The sequence below is a fragment of the Suncus etruscus genome, chromosome 6, assembly GCF_024139225.1.
Source record: "Suncus etruscus isolate mSunEtr1 chromosome 6, mSunEtr1.pri.cur, whole genome shotgun sequence".
Taxonomy (NCBI): domain Eukaryota; kingdom Metazoa; phylum Chordata; class Mammalia; order Eulipotyphla; family Soricidae; genus Suncus; species Suncus etruscus.
The window spans coordinates 68,738,871-68,754,302 of NC_064853.1; the positions used below are offsets into that span (position 1 = coordinate 68,738,871).

General features: G+C 32.5%; 1 non-coding gene across 1 annotated transcript; it reads right to left on the minus strand.

The window, feature by feature from the left end:
* Positions 1-14,806: 14,806 nt before the first annotated feature.
* LOC126012535 (small nucleolar RNA SNORA51) lies at positions 14,807-14,939 on the minus strand. The gene has a single exon (XR_007496993.1). It is a non-coding gene; the product is annotated as a small nucleolar RNA SNORA51 (small nucleolar RNA).
* Positions 14,940-15,432: the final 493 nt, after the last annotated feature.

The following is a 15,432-nucleotide window of genomic DNA, read 5'->3' on the forward strand; positions in this document are numbered from 1 at the left end:
ACCATATGAGCTCAGAATGGGGCAGTTAGAGTTCACCTAACCACTAACCAACTGTGCCCTAATTGGTTGCTTGGAAATAAATGTTAAGACAGGGTTAGGTTTATAAAACAAGTCATGTTATAAATGTTAACATTTAAAACAAGGGCTATAATGCACTTCATTTAAACTGATTATAAGGACAGTTAAACTATTTATTTCTCTTATCTGCAGCTATTTCTCAAAGTTATTTGTGTCAAGCAACATAATTTTAAATAAAAAAAATGATCCAGGTTTGCACATGAGCTTTGTTATATGTTTTATTGTTAATAACTTTTAAAATTGTTAATAATTATAGTGTTTGTCTTCCCAAATACGTCACAGTTTCATTGAAGATAAACCAGGATATAATAAATATCTTTATTTTTTACTAAAACGACTACTATTTCCCAAAATTACTGGACTACTCAGTTTACAAATAGAATGGGAATTGGAAATAATAATGTGAAAATGGTACCAAACTTACTTCTCTGTAATTATTATCATATCTTACTTACATTTTATACAATATTATCATTTTACCAGAATTTAACTGAAATAAATATTTATCATATTTCATGAATTATCATTTGTCAAGCTAAGGTAAAATTAATGCAAAACATTTTTAAACTTGTTTGACAGTATTTATCAAAAATAACCCATACCTGAGGTCAGAGCAATAGCACAGTGGTAGGGCATTTGCTTGCTGACCCAGGACAAAACTGGTTTTGGTCCTCAGTTTCCTATATGCTCTCTGAGCCAGGAGCGATTTCTGAGAGCATAACCAGGAGTAACCCTGTGCACCACAGCGTGTGATCCAAAAACCAAAAAAAAAAAAATCTATACTCATACTCTATAGCTAATTAGTTTCATTCCTATCTATTTATGCAACAAAAAGATATATACAGTTCAACAAAATGTACATGTGTTTTGAACCAAAAAGAAAACACAACAGTTAAGCTGTATTTCTTACTCATTACAAAAAAACATAGTGTACCTCCAATACTTCATATGATCACCTGAGTTCACCAGGAGTAATTCCAAAGCACAGAGCCTGGAATATGTCCTAAAAACAGTTGGGTTGTAACCTAGCTCCTCACAAAATAAAGATGATTTATATGAATATTCTGAAATTAAAAAAATATTTAGGAGTTGATCAATAGTAAAATGAATAAATACCATTGACTCAAGATCTTCTCCCCCTTGGCTTTCTATGCAAGCCAAGGTTTTCTGAGGTTGCCATCACCCAGGCAAAATTGTGTATACTCTCTGAGATTCAGGTTCCAAACATATCTAGCAGCCCTATCTGAGAAGGCATTGATAATAAGGTGGAGAAATACACTTTTACTGGTGAATAACAAGATTTTTGGAAAGATCTCAAGCACAGAAAATCTCTTTGATATCCTGAGTAAAGAATTTAACAGCAGAGAACGGTCCAACAAGAAAAATAAAAATACATGAATATTTAAATGAGACTGAGTAGACTCAGACAAATGAAACAGAATCGAGGGTCCAGAGATAAATTCTCAGTTGTATAAATAGGTCACCTATTATAAAGGAGATAGGTACATAAAGTGGAGCAAGGATGGTCAGCATTATAGATAGCTATATGTAAAATAAAATAAGACAACAACAACAAAAAAAAAAAAACAAACTAATATCTCACAGTGTACCTGAAAGTAAACCTAAAGATAAAGACCATAAAATTACACCAAAATCCATAAAATACATTTGGAAAAATATAAGCAAATCTCTTCAGAACAGGGATTCAGAATGTAAAAGATAAATGTCAAAATATTTTGCACATACATACATATAAGGAACCATATGGCTTAGACAGTCTCTACTAAAAACCAACTCAAAGCAGTGCTCAAGAGAATTAGGAGGTGTGGAGGCAAAGGGAAATGGAAAAAAGAAAGTAAAGAAGAATGGAATAAACTGGAAAGGATCTTGAAGCATCCTTGGATGAATTAATGTAGTGGCGCTGAAACTGTCAAAAACTACTTAAAAATATTGTAAAATCAGGTTCTGTGATAATGATAACAATAAACACTTTAACGTCTTAACTTCATAAGTGTTTTTAAAGGCTTTACACATTTGAAAAGGCAAAAATATGGAAAACTACATCAATTGTAAAATATGTACATGGCAAATGCAATGTTGAATAAAATGAAAAGACATACTTCTGAATGAGAAAAAAACATTTGCACACCATATATTACATAAATTGGTAAAAATCCAAGGTATATAATTTACTGACAAAGATCATTAACAATAAAACTAACGACACCATCAAAAATAGGGCGATAAGATGAAAATACACTTCTCTGGAGCTGGAGTGGTCATGTGAGCCATATCTGCCTTGTGCATGCTAGCCTAGGACGGCCCCCAGTTAGATCCCCTGGCATCCCATATGCCCCCCCCCAAGTCAGGAGCGATTTCTGAGCGCATAGCCAGGAGTAAACCCTGTGCATCACCGGATGTGGCCCCAAAACCAAAAACCATAAAAAGAAAAACATAGAAAATGCACTTCTCTGAAGAGGACTTACAGACAGCTATTAGGTATTTAAAAGGAAGTTGTCACTTTCTATGAAGCAATTGCAACAATGAGATATTAAAGAGATTGGAAACAGTGTTGGAAATGATGTGGTAAAATGCTCCTTCATTTTTACTGATAATATTCTTGTTCAGCCTCTATAGAAAATATTATGAATATTTCTTTAAAAGTTAAAAATTTTCATATGACCCAGTGTTCCAATTTACTTCATCTATGCAATGAATACAAAATCTGTCATTTAAGAGATGTATAATACACCTATGTTTATGGCAGCATGATGTACAATAATCAGGATATAAAATAACATAAATGTTCAATAAAAAATTAATGACTAAAGATTTAGCAGTACATATAAACAACCTTAAAAAGATGAAATTTTTCACTTTGCATTAACTTTGCTAAAAACTGAAGAGCATTATATTAAATAAAACAATTAAATGGTGAAGAAAAAATACTGGATGACATTACTCATTTTAGACATATATAGAAATAAAGAGAAAAATAATATCAAATAAATACAAACCCTAAGACTTTACATAACACAATGTACCAAATAAGTCAAAGAAATAACAGCCAAATAGTAGGTTATTTCACAGTATTATATTATTTCATCCTATATATATATATATATATAATATTTTTTGAGGGTGGGATATGTGCCATATAAAGAAGTAAAAGAAGGAAATATATAGTAGTAAATAAATACAAATACTAAAATTAGCATAGATTGCAAAGAGTGTATGTGTGTAGAGATGGGTACCAGGGAAAAGATAAAGTTGAGGGCAGAGTAGGAGTGATGTTGGGACACAATAATAGATTCTGTGCACTTTGATGGCAAGAAAGTGCAGTAGCTTTGTACATAAATAAAATTAAATTTGGCACTATTTTAAACATGCTACTTAAAATTATTTTTAATAATTAAAGGAATTTCAATTTTATAAAGGTCATATAGTGAAGCTCCAGCTGAAAAAAACTGAGGCAGAGTAGGGACCTCTTTGTTCTTCAAGATCACCACTTCTCCCTGCAGGTCACCCCCTGTGAACTCTGTGACCACTCAGCTACACATTTTTTTCACATATTTATGCATTATTGTGAGCACACAAAAACATCCTACTTTTAGTCACTTAGCTACACTACAAGATATAAGAAACACCTCCAGACTGCACTAGTCACAATGGGAAAGCAACGCAGAAAACCACCTCATTTATCCAGCAAAGAAGATAACCCTGAAGACTAAAATTAATACCCCACTATATAAACTCCCTGATAAGGAAATAAAGAGAGAACATTGAGGATGTTTAAGGACCTCAAAGAAATGATAAAATGGACAGCCAATGAAATACTAGAGTATATATAATCAAAAATGAGAAAACTACAAACAGAAATGAAAACTGAAAAATTTTTATTAGAAAAAGTGAAAAACTCACTGGAAGACCCCACCAATAGAGTAACAGTTACTAAGAACAGTCTTTGAGCTTCAAGATGAAGTGCAGAAAATTTAGGCAACAATAGAGAAAATGAAAAATAGCCTCAAAGTAAATAAAGAGCTGACAAAAGAACTTTGGGATAAGTTCAACAGGAACAGCTTAAGAAGCATTAGGCTTTCAGAGGTCCAGGAGGGCAATTCTGAGAGAATGCATGCACGCAGATTCAGCCTTTTGTGAAAAAAAAATATGGATATTTTGCAGAAAACTAGAAATTGAGCTTCCATATAATCCAGCAATACCACTCCTAGAAATATGTCTAGGAGTCCAAAAGTACAATGCAGAAAAGCCCTTTGAATTCCTATGTTCATCTAAGTGTTGAACACAATAGCCAGAATTTGGAAATAACCCAAGAGCACAAGAACTTGGGTGAATAAATAATCTATGAATAAAAATCTACAGAATGGAATACAATGCAGCTGTTAGGAAAAAAAAATGATCTCATGAAATTCACTTACACATAAATGAAATGAGTCAGGGAGAGATGCATGGACATAAAATGACCTTAATCTTTTGTGGGATTAGAAATTGTATGGTAATAATACAGACAGATAATAGAGATGAGGGTCAGGAGGACGATTATATGGTAGGTAGTTTGACACAAAGAGTGGAGAAGGTCAGAGAAGGGAGCACTATGACAATGACAGTTGAAAATGATCACACTGGACAAGAATTGGGTGCTGAAAGAAATAAAGTTATAGACATGATACTCCCCCAGTAACAATGTTACAAACCACAGTGTCTAAAAGGTAAAAAAAAAGAAAAAAAAAGAAGAAGAATGGATGAGACAAATGAGAGAAAGAGTAGAAAAATGTCTGCCCCAGAGACAGGCAGAAGGATGGGAGTAACTAGGAATTTAGCAGGAAATGTTCACTGGAGAACTTTATACTCTCATGTGATTTATAAATGTATTTTCTCTATGAGTAGTCATAGAGCATCTCTTCATCAGCCCTTTGACCACTTATATTACTTTTTATTTAATTTCTTTTCATCTCTTTTCCCAAATTTTTGATAGGATAGAACTCTTTTAGTAAAGTTATACCAGGGCTTCATGTAGTTTGGAGATTACCCCTTTATCAGATGAGAGTAGGCAAATAATTTCTCCCAGTCTGTGAGTGGTCTTCATAATCTTGTCTTCTTTTCCTTAGAGATACTAAAGCTTCTAGATGCAAGGCAGTTATATTTGTTTATGTTTGCTTCCACTTTCTTGGTAAGTGGTGTTTTATTTTAAAGATGATTTTAACTTCAATGTCATGGAAAGTTCTACCTAAGTTTTCCTCTATGTGCCTTATAGTTTAGGACTGATATTAAGGTCCTTAATCTATTTGAATTTGAAATTTTTGTACAGTTTTAGAAAGAGTTCAATTTTTATATATGATCAATAGGCTGAGGAAGAAATAATCTATATTATTAGGCATCAAGAAAATATATTTCTAAACCACAAGAGACAACTTCACACTGAAGAGACTAGCACTGAATACAAAAGAGTAATCTAATGTGGCATGAATGAAAAAAAATCAAACAAACCGGGGATCCTCATTTACTGCTGGTCAAAATATTGATTGAACTAGTCTTTTTGGAAAACATTATGGTCATCCTTAAAAAAAAAACTATGAGTTGGGCTTCTAATTGTCCTAACAACCCCTTTTTTAAATATATATATATATATATATATATATATATATATATATATATATATATATAAAACTAGGGTTCAATGAAAGATGAAGAAAAGACATTTACATAACTGTATTTCTTTCAGCACTATTAATAATATCTCAAACTTGGAAGTGTCCAAGAATAGATCACTGAATAAACTATATTATACATATACCATGCAATATTATTCAATCATAAGTAAAGATAAAGTCTTGAAAATTACTTGGAAGAACTGGAGCATATCATGCTGAGTGAAGCTAGTCAAAGGAAGAGAGGTTGACACAGAATTCCTTCTCATATGTGGACTATAAAGAACACAATGATGGAATAATAAATACCCAGCTGCTATGGAAATACTTCAGCAAGTAATATGCCACTTGAAGGATCTAGAGGATAGGACAAGAAGGGGGGCAATATCTATAATGGAAGGAAGCATTGAACCAGGAGAAGGAAGTAGTGCTGAAACATTGTAACGCTACTGTAAGTCATATGCAAAAATCATTGAAGAAAGTGTCTCTCATAGAAGCAGCCTGGTGGCTGGAAGAGTGAGGGGTCTGATTAGAGAGAGAATGGACATTGGTGTAGGGGTTGGTAAGGTTGTTTTTTAACATTATGTGTTTGAAACACAATCAGGAATAACTGTAATTTCAAGGTAACCAAACTAACATGCAAAAATCACAGTTAATATCATCTTAAATGAGGAAAAATGGAAAGTCACTTTCCTAACGTCAAACACAGAATGTCTGCTTTTTTAAATTATCTTTATTTAAACACCGTGAATACAAATATGGTTGTACTTGTATGATTTCAGTCATATAAAGAGCACGCCCCTTCACCAGTGCAACATTCCCACCACCAATGTTACAAATCCCCCTCCTCCCCACCCCACCCATTCCTGTACTTGAGACAGGCTTTCTACTTCCCTCATTCAGAATGTCTGCTTTAATCGCTATCATTCAATTGGAATTTGTAGCCATAACAATTAGGGAAAAAATGTGAAATACAGTTCAGATTAATAAAGAAACTGAATTATTGAAATTTGCAGATGCAATATTTAAGATATAAAACCTCTAAATACTACAATGAAAAACTTCTAGAAAAAATTGACATGCAATAATGTGACACAACCACAAAATTAATGCATATTCATATCAGACAACATAGACTTCAAATTGTGAAAGACCTAAGGACAGGGATGACCATTTCAAATGTTAAAGGTTCAAATACATCAATAGAACTTACACACCTAAAAGTAGATGCACCTAATTATGGTCTATCAAAATATTTAAAACGATGACTAAGTTCCTTCCTGGGCTGAAAATGTGTGCTCCCCCGTCCCAGGAACACCTGACAAACTAGGGAGCAAACCTCCATATAAGAGACCCTTGCAAGACCGAGAAATTACCAGATCTAACATCTGTCTACTCTCTAAACATTCTGGAATGTGCACTTTAGGAACACACAACAAACTGGGACCCCAGCATCCTTATCAGCATGCCCCCTATTAAGACCCTGAACAAATTGACCAGATGATATCCATCTACCATCTAAACCCAAGTGCATCATGTTGTAGGCAGGATACTCATTCCTTGAGCTAAAACTGCACAAATCAGGCACAGTTGTTAAACTGGTGACACCAGCATTTATATCAGTTCCCTCTGCATAGTAAGAAAAATAACCTGAAAATAAAATATATTATTAGAAGCCATTTGGTAGAAACAATTCAACAGATCATTACTTACAAAGCTAAGAACTAAACTCCACCATTATTACTCCAAAAACTCGAAAGACAATTGAGAAGTTAAGAACGTTAACCATAGTCACAAATAGGGGCATAAATCTAGGTAAATTTATAAGCCATCAAAAATTTGAGACTAGTAAATAAAGATCTAAAATCAACACTAAATGCACTGGAAATAAAAATTAAAGAAGCATTAACCGGCAAAATTCAGCAATAAATAGGTCGGAAACTCAACCAATTCAAAGAACTTTATCAGAGGATGAGAGAATTCATACAAATGGGACTGCAGTAGCTAAAGAACAGGCTTGAAAGTCATAGCAGAATCTTACAGGGAGATAAATGTATACACAAATTTGAGGACAAATTTTCACAAACCTAATGAAACTCAAGGGGATATTTCAACATGCTACTCTCACCAATAAATAGATCTTTTAGTCAAAATATCAGTAAGGAAACAAGAGTTATAGCCCTAAATGAAAAATTAAAAGAATTGGTATAATGGACCTTCCATTCTCAAAAAGATGAATATTTTTTCTCTAGTACATTTCTAATATTTCCAGTATAAAAATATAGTATATACATTTCCAGTATAGATCAATTCTATTATATAAGTCTGACTTACATAATATCAAAAAATAAGAATCATACCAAGCATCTTATTACACCACAATGTCATAGAGATAGATATTGACGATAAAAATATGATGTGAAAAAACACCTGTAGACTGAACAACATGCTGCTTAATGACATCTTGATCAAAGAGGTAATCAAAGAAGAAATAAAAAGTTTCCTTGAGATTAATTATTATGAAGAAATAAGTTATCAAAATCACTGGGTCAGAGCAAAATCAGGAATTAGGGGAAAACTCATAGTGATACAGGCATTCATGAGGAATGAAGAAAAATAATAAAGTCAACTAAGTGCACTTCTTGAATGCTTAGAGAAACAAAAAAATGAACTCAAACATTAGTAGAAGAAAAGAAATAAAAAGTAGAGCATAATCCATGATATGGAAACCAAGAAAGCAATACAGTGAATCAAAGAAATCAGAACTAGTTCTTTAAAAATAATAAACAAGACAGAAAAACTATTGGTAAGACTCATGAGAAAAAAAGAAAAAGCACTCAAATAAATGGAATCCAAAAAAATGAAAGAGAGAACTAAGCACAGAACAAATTCAAAATTAATTAAATAACTCAAGAGAAGACCAGGATTTATAAAATAAACTGAGGAAAATATGGGCAAAGCTCTTCCATATAAGGGCCTCAGAAGTGTTTTTAATAACTTGACTTCAGTTGGAAAGATAATGTACAAAAAGTTAAAAAAAATAGTATTAGATCAAACTAATAAGTTTTTCATGTCCATAGAATATTCAAGAGAAATTAAAAGCTGCTTAAGTAAATGGAAGAATATGTTTGCACACTATAAATCATATGTCCAAGTTAAATATAGCAGTCATAAAACTAAATAACAAAACCCTAATAATTCCAGCAAAAAAATGGAAAGGGAAGAATAGACACTTCCCACAGAAGACACGCCAATATCAGGCAAATGGAAAAGTGTTCATTGTCACTTGTTATTTTACCCCAATGTGAATGGCATATATCAAAAATATTGGAAATAGGGCCAGAGCACTGGTACTGTAGGTAGGTCACTTTTCTTGTACGTGGCCAACCCAGGTTCAATCCTCGGCATCCTGTAGGATCCCATGTATTCTCATTGGGCTTCTTTTTTGGGACTATTGTGCTTCTAATGTGCAGTGAATAGTGTGAAATTATGAGTTATTAAGTGTTGTAATGTGTGCTTCATAAATTCTAGAGCCAGAAACCTTGCTATAGTGGAGTTCAGGTGTGGGGCTATTTAAAGGTTCTTTAAAAATAGCTTAAGTAGGTAGGTATATCTCAGTGGACTGCAGCAGCCATAGAAAAAGAACCTCTTTAAAGACAACAAACTCTTTTGCATATGTTCTCTTCCTTGCTACACTGTTCTGTTTGCCTCTTACTACTTACAGATTCTTGTCCTTTTTTCCACACCACACCATCCTCTTCCTATTATTTTACTCACAGTATATGAAGTACGCTGATCTGGGTTTATATAAATTATATATTGCCACATCTAAGTTGTGCTAGCTGCTATTTGATTGGTCAGACCTATGAAAATATGAAAAACAACCAATTGAATTACATATGCAAAAAGGTTTATGATTATTGTGTGGTGGTCAATTATATTGAATATATACCCTCAGGAATTTTAAATATCATCCCCATACCCTTATGCAAATAAATCTTTTAGAATAAAAAATAAGATTACATATGCAAATTAGAACATGATTCAGAGGTCTAGATTCTCCCTTCTTTTACTGGTTCCTACATAAACATTTACTCTATAATAATTTGGCTCAGCATCTGTGGACAGATATATGTAGATTCATTCAAAAGTAAAAATAGAAAATCTCTTATATGATACAATTAAACCATTTCATGGAATCTATATTCTAAACACAAAAATATTAATTCAAAATATTATGTGAATTCCTATGCTAATTGCAACATTGAGTAAAATGGTCAAGATATAAATACAACCCAAATGCCTACTTATAAATAGATCAAAAGTTGTAGTATATATATATATATATATATATATATATATATATACACACACATATATACACACATATACAGATATATGTACAAGGAAATGTTTGTTATGGAGGTGTAAGAAAAAAATGAATTGTAGTTTTCTGAAGTGTAGATGTAACTAGACCATACTATGTTATGCAAAATAAGTAAGGGAAAAAGAAGAAATACAGGTTAATTTATTCATCTGTGAAGTATAGAACCAAAATAAGAAAATAGACAGTATTAATGCATAACAAATCCATGGATTTTAGAAACAATGGCTGAGAATGGTAGTGCAGGGGAATGAAAATTGAACAGATTTAAGATGTAGTAAAATGCATACTTGAACCATTCCTCACAGCTGCATGTGTAATTATACCATTTTCATTATCCATTCATCTATTGTTGGGCTCCTATGTGGATTCTATATCCTAGATACTGTGCTGAGTGCTGCAATGAATAGTGGTGTGTATGAAATATTTTGAATGAATTTTTGTGTCCCATTTTCAATGTGATTATTATACTATAGATGATACCTGAATCTCTGCACTATCATTATATAGGAGAAAATTGCCTGCAATCCATTATTTCTTTTATGTTTTATGAAAATGCTTTTATGCATTGTCGGAGATTTACTATATTCTAATGCCAGTGGCAGGATTCCTAATTAGTAAAAGTTGAATGTAAAATTATTACATTATTCCCATTTCTATGAGAATATTATTAAATTATTTTAATATATTATAATTATTTATTATAAAAACATGATTTTATCTTTCTATATTTTTATATAGAAACATGAAATTAATATATAAAAAAGGAAAATTATTGGTATATGACTCCAACAGAGTGTAAGAGTGGTTTTCTCTTAGAGATGGTCACCATCATAGATAAAATTTCAAATGAACAGGAAACTCAGATGTTATCTGCCAATCTACCTGGCATAATGTTGCAGGCAAACAACTTGGAGCCACATATTACAATTCAATGACCTCACATCTTCTGCTCTACAGACTTGAGAGAAAAGTTGGCTGTGGCCAAGTGCCATGGAGGTTTGGATCATGTGACTGCCAAGGTCAGAAATCCACACTGCTCATACACAAAAAGAAATTGAATTGCAGAACCCATTGGCCAACCAAGAAAATCAGTCAATGATTATGTGGAATTTTTTTACTGATAAAAATGAATGTAATGAAGCCTCTGTTTCATGCTTCTCTTTCTGTCTCACCAATAGTTCTAGAGGTTTATGTGGTCACAACTGAATGCAACAGATGCAAAATATGTATTAGAAAAATCATACAACAATTAACGTTTTGCCTTAAAAATATCTGTTGGTGAGTGTTGTACTAGATCACATAACTGTGGCTGGTTTTACTTCATAAAAATATTTTCTAATGATTTGGCTAATTTTTACTAAATTAAATTTTAAATGTCAGAATTATCCAAGCTATTTAAAAGACTGTACAGGGAAAAATCTATGATAATCGTGCTGACATGGTTGGTAAGGAAAAAGATGTAAGGACATAAATTTGGCTAAAAACCAGAAGCATTCCTTTTTGCCATGAGTGGCACATGTTTTGAATTTGTTTCTGTAAGATGGTTTCAGTTGAACCAATAGCAATGACATTCTTTGGAGCAATTCAAAATTGCATATGACATGTTCTGGATTTTCCCCAAAATAAAACATCTTGATGAAACACTATCAATTTTGATTTTATAACTCCTCTTAGTCACACAAGGGTCATATTTACTGAAAACTGATAAAGACATCAAGCTTAATTTAGACAAGATACCAAATGTATTGGAAAAGTTAAGATGCCTGAAAATAAATTATTTGTGGTCTTGGGAAAAATTTAAATTAATTTTGAATATGTCTTATTCAGAATTACTGGTATGACTTGCAGTTACCATTGATGTCAGTAACATCTTTGAAAAACAGACCATAAGTTGGCTATTTTATTTAACTTTTTAGTCTTAAGTGAAATAATGATGCACATGAGAATTATAATAGTCTCCCGGGATAGAAATAGAATAAGGAAACAAAAATATTTATTATTATAAAGGAGTAGATTGAATCACAAATAAAAACAAATAAATTTATATAAGACTTTAATGTGGTGATACAAATCATTTAAATTAAAAATGTATAGCTTTTTAAAGTGTTCTTTTACTATTGTAACAAATGTTTGAGACTCTGAAAGGTACATATTTTCAGTGAATAGATATTATCACCACTCTAAGGGAAGAAAAATTTCAAAATTGTTGATTTAAATTTTATATGATTAAACAATTTTAATAATAATGTTATCTGCTATGTGAAAGTATTTTAATATTTAATTTTTATCAAAATTCTGTTACTTTCCTATCCATCAAAGTACTATATAAATAACACCAGAATAATTTATTTGCTTGAGGTTAGCTAATAAAATTATCAATATTAAATTTATTTTAAGACCCTATTGAAAAACCATGATTGTAGAAAGTTTGTCATTGATAGCATCATTTTCTATTAAAACAACTTAAATAAAAAAATTTTAAAAATTTGAATTAGTAACTTGCTAAACTAAAAGCAAAAATTTTAAGAGCACCTTATAATTTATGAAATGCACATCTTTGTTTTATTATGCTTCTAAAATATTACTGACACATGTGTAATAATAAAAAGTTCAGTCATTGATATTTTGCTGACTTTGTCACATAAAATATAGTTTGCACATCTTTTTCTATTTTATCATTATGAAAATATACTTGCCAATGTGGAATAATAAAAACTTTCACTTAAAAGCTTCAACCATAATTTATTGATTTTACATATTGAATGTATGAAATGTGGACCTCCCATTTTTACACCCTATTTTTGCCCACACCTGCTAGGGGAAAGCCTAGTGAGCATTCAGTGAAACAAAAAGAAGTTCTTATAACATTATTTTTTATGTTAGAAAAATGAGACATAATGAAGTCCTATATATCCTATATAATCTACATGACAACTAAATTAAAGACTCATTAGTAAACCAATTCTATATTGCAAAGGACATGGAATATGCAGGAAAATTCTCCCATTCCAATTTTTTAATAACTCATTTTTGTACATCATTATATAAGTTTGAGGTATTCAGAATCAGACTAATGGTTTTGGCTTACAAAGAATGAGAAATAATCATCACAGCAAATTTACTTAGAATCCATATTCACTTAGAAATGCAATAAAAATAAAGAGAAAGAGAAAATGAAACATATATATATATACATATATATATATATTTGCTTGTTTGCTAGTTTTCCATCATCTACAAATGAATGATATCGTGGAGTATTTGCTTTTTCTGTGTGACCGATTTATTTCACTTAGCATAATGCCTTCAAAGTCCATCCTTCTGACAGTATTCCTAGTAATCCAAAAGTAAAAGATGATGGGCAGAGGTCCCTAAATCACACCAAACCTTTCATCTGAAAACTGTACATCTCGTACACATTTAGTGAGCATAGAAAAAATGTGGGAAAAAAAACCTATGAGATGGAGATGGATCTCTCAGACAACCATCCTGTTGATCTATCTATGTTAGCAAAAAACTGAAGTATTTCCTTTTTTATGGCATCATATTAATAATAGAAACATTATTGAGCAAATTTATATTATTATTATTATTTTGGGGAGTGCCACAACATACATAAACTTAGGGAGACAGATGCATCCCTAGATTTCCCTGGTTTGGAGAGCTGAAATTACCCCCATAGGGTTCCTCAAATGGCCCATTGTGGATGTCTTTTCCCTTTTTTGGATAGTTGAGGAATTCCTGAAGAAATAAATCCATCTTGCTATTACATTTTCTGTTATTATTTGGCTATCTCTCATTTGTAAAATCTCAGACAAAATATTGATCTCTATCAAATAATTTGGCTCAGAAGTTCCAGCACCAAAGATTGCTAAGAGAACCCCTTTTCTGGATAATATTTATCACCTAAAAGCAAAGACAATATTTTTACTCTTTTTCAAATATGTCCTTGCAGTTTCAGTTTCTGATAATCAAGGGCTTGGCCAGAATACAAATCCTGGCCTATTAAATTCTCTGAATAAGGGGACCATACTTTAGGGGATTTGGCTCCTTCCTTTACTTGACCTCTATAACAATAGAGTCCAGCTCAGCAAAGTCCATGTTCCTACATATTTTCAACTTCCTAATAATCCCTGATTTTGCATTTCAAGTAAGCTTTCAAAGAGCTGCCTTGAGTTATAACCTTCTCCTTTGTAACTCAGATTCCTTATGGTTCACACCCATAGCTTAAGTATTGTTTACTGTTAGACTTTGCTTTGTAATTGTAAACATTCTTCTCTAAACCTATGACTGGCTTGCCCCATATAAAGCCCCCTGCTTAGAGATTAAATTTGTCGCATTCTTGCCAGATGTATTGACTCCACATACTCTGTGTGTGGTTTCATTATTTAATATTTCATATTCGACCACTCATGTTATCCGTTTTCCTCTCGTGAAGGATTTATTCCCAACTAGAAATGCTGAGACAAAAAACGCCTGAAGCAGTGGGGGAGGTTGGGCCACATTCAGTGACACTCAAGGATTACTCCTGGCTATATACTCAGAAATTGTTTCTGGCTTGGGGTGGGGAACCATATAGGACACCAGGGATCAAACCAAGGTCCATCCTTTGACAGCTGCTTGCAAGGCAAACACCCTACCACTGCGCTACTGCTCTGCCCCAATTTATATTTTTTTTTGTCCCCCAATTCACAATACAGACCAGGCAAAGGGCCTGGGTTGAGGTGTATATGGGATGCATTTACTGTACCTCCTCTTACTATACAGTCAGTGTAAAAAACACAGCCTGTGATAAGAATTGGGAGGCCTTATCTTTTCTTTTCTTTCTTTTTTTTGTTTTTTTTTTAATATATATATATATATATATATCCTTCACCAGTGCAACATTCTCATGACCAATATCCCAAGTATTTTTCCTCCCCACCCCACGCTGACCTGTACTCTAGACAGGCTTTCTACTTCCCTCATTCAGTCACATTTTGTTATGATAGTTCTCAGTGTAATTATTTCTGTGACTTCACTAAACGATCCCTGTGGTGAGCTTCATGTCAGGAGCTGGACCCTCCAGTCCTCCTCTATTTTGTTTCTGAGAATCATTACACAAAAGTTTTTCATTTTTCTCAAAACCCATAGATGAGTGAGACCATTCTGTATTTATCTCTCTCCCTCTGACTTATTTCACTCAGCATAATAGATTCCATATACATCCATGTATAGGAAAATTTCATGACTTCATCTCTTCTGATGGCTGCATAATATTCCATTGTGTATGTGTACCATACTCATCTATTGAGGGGCATC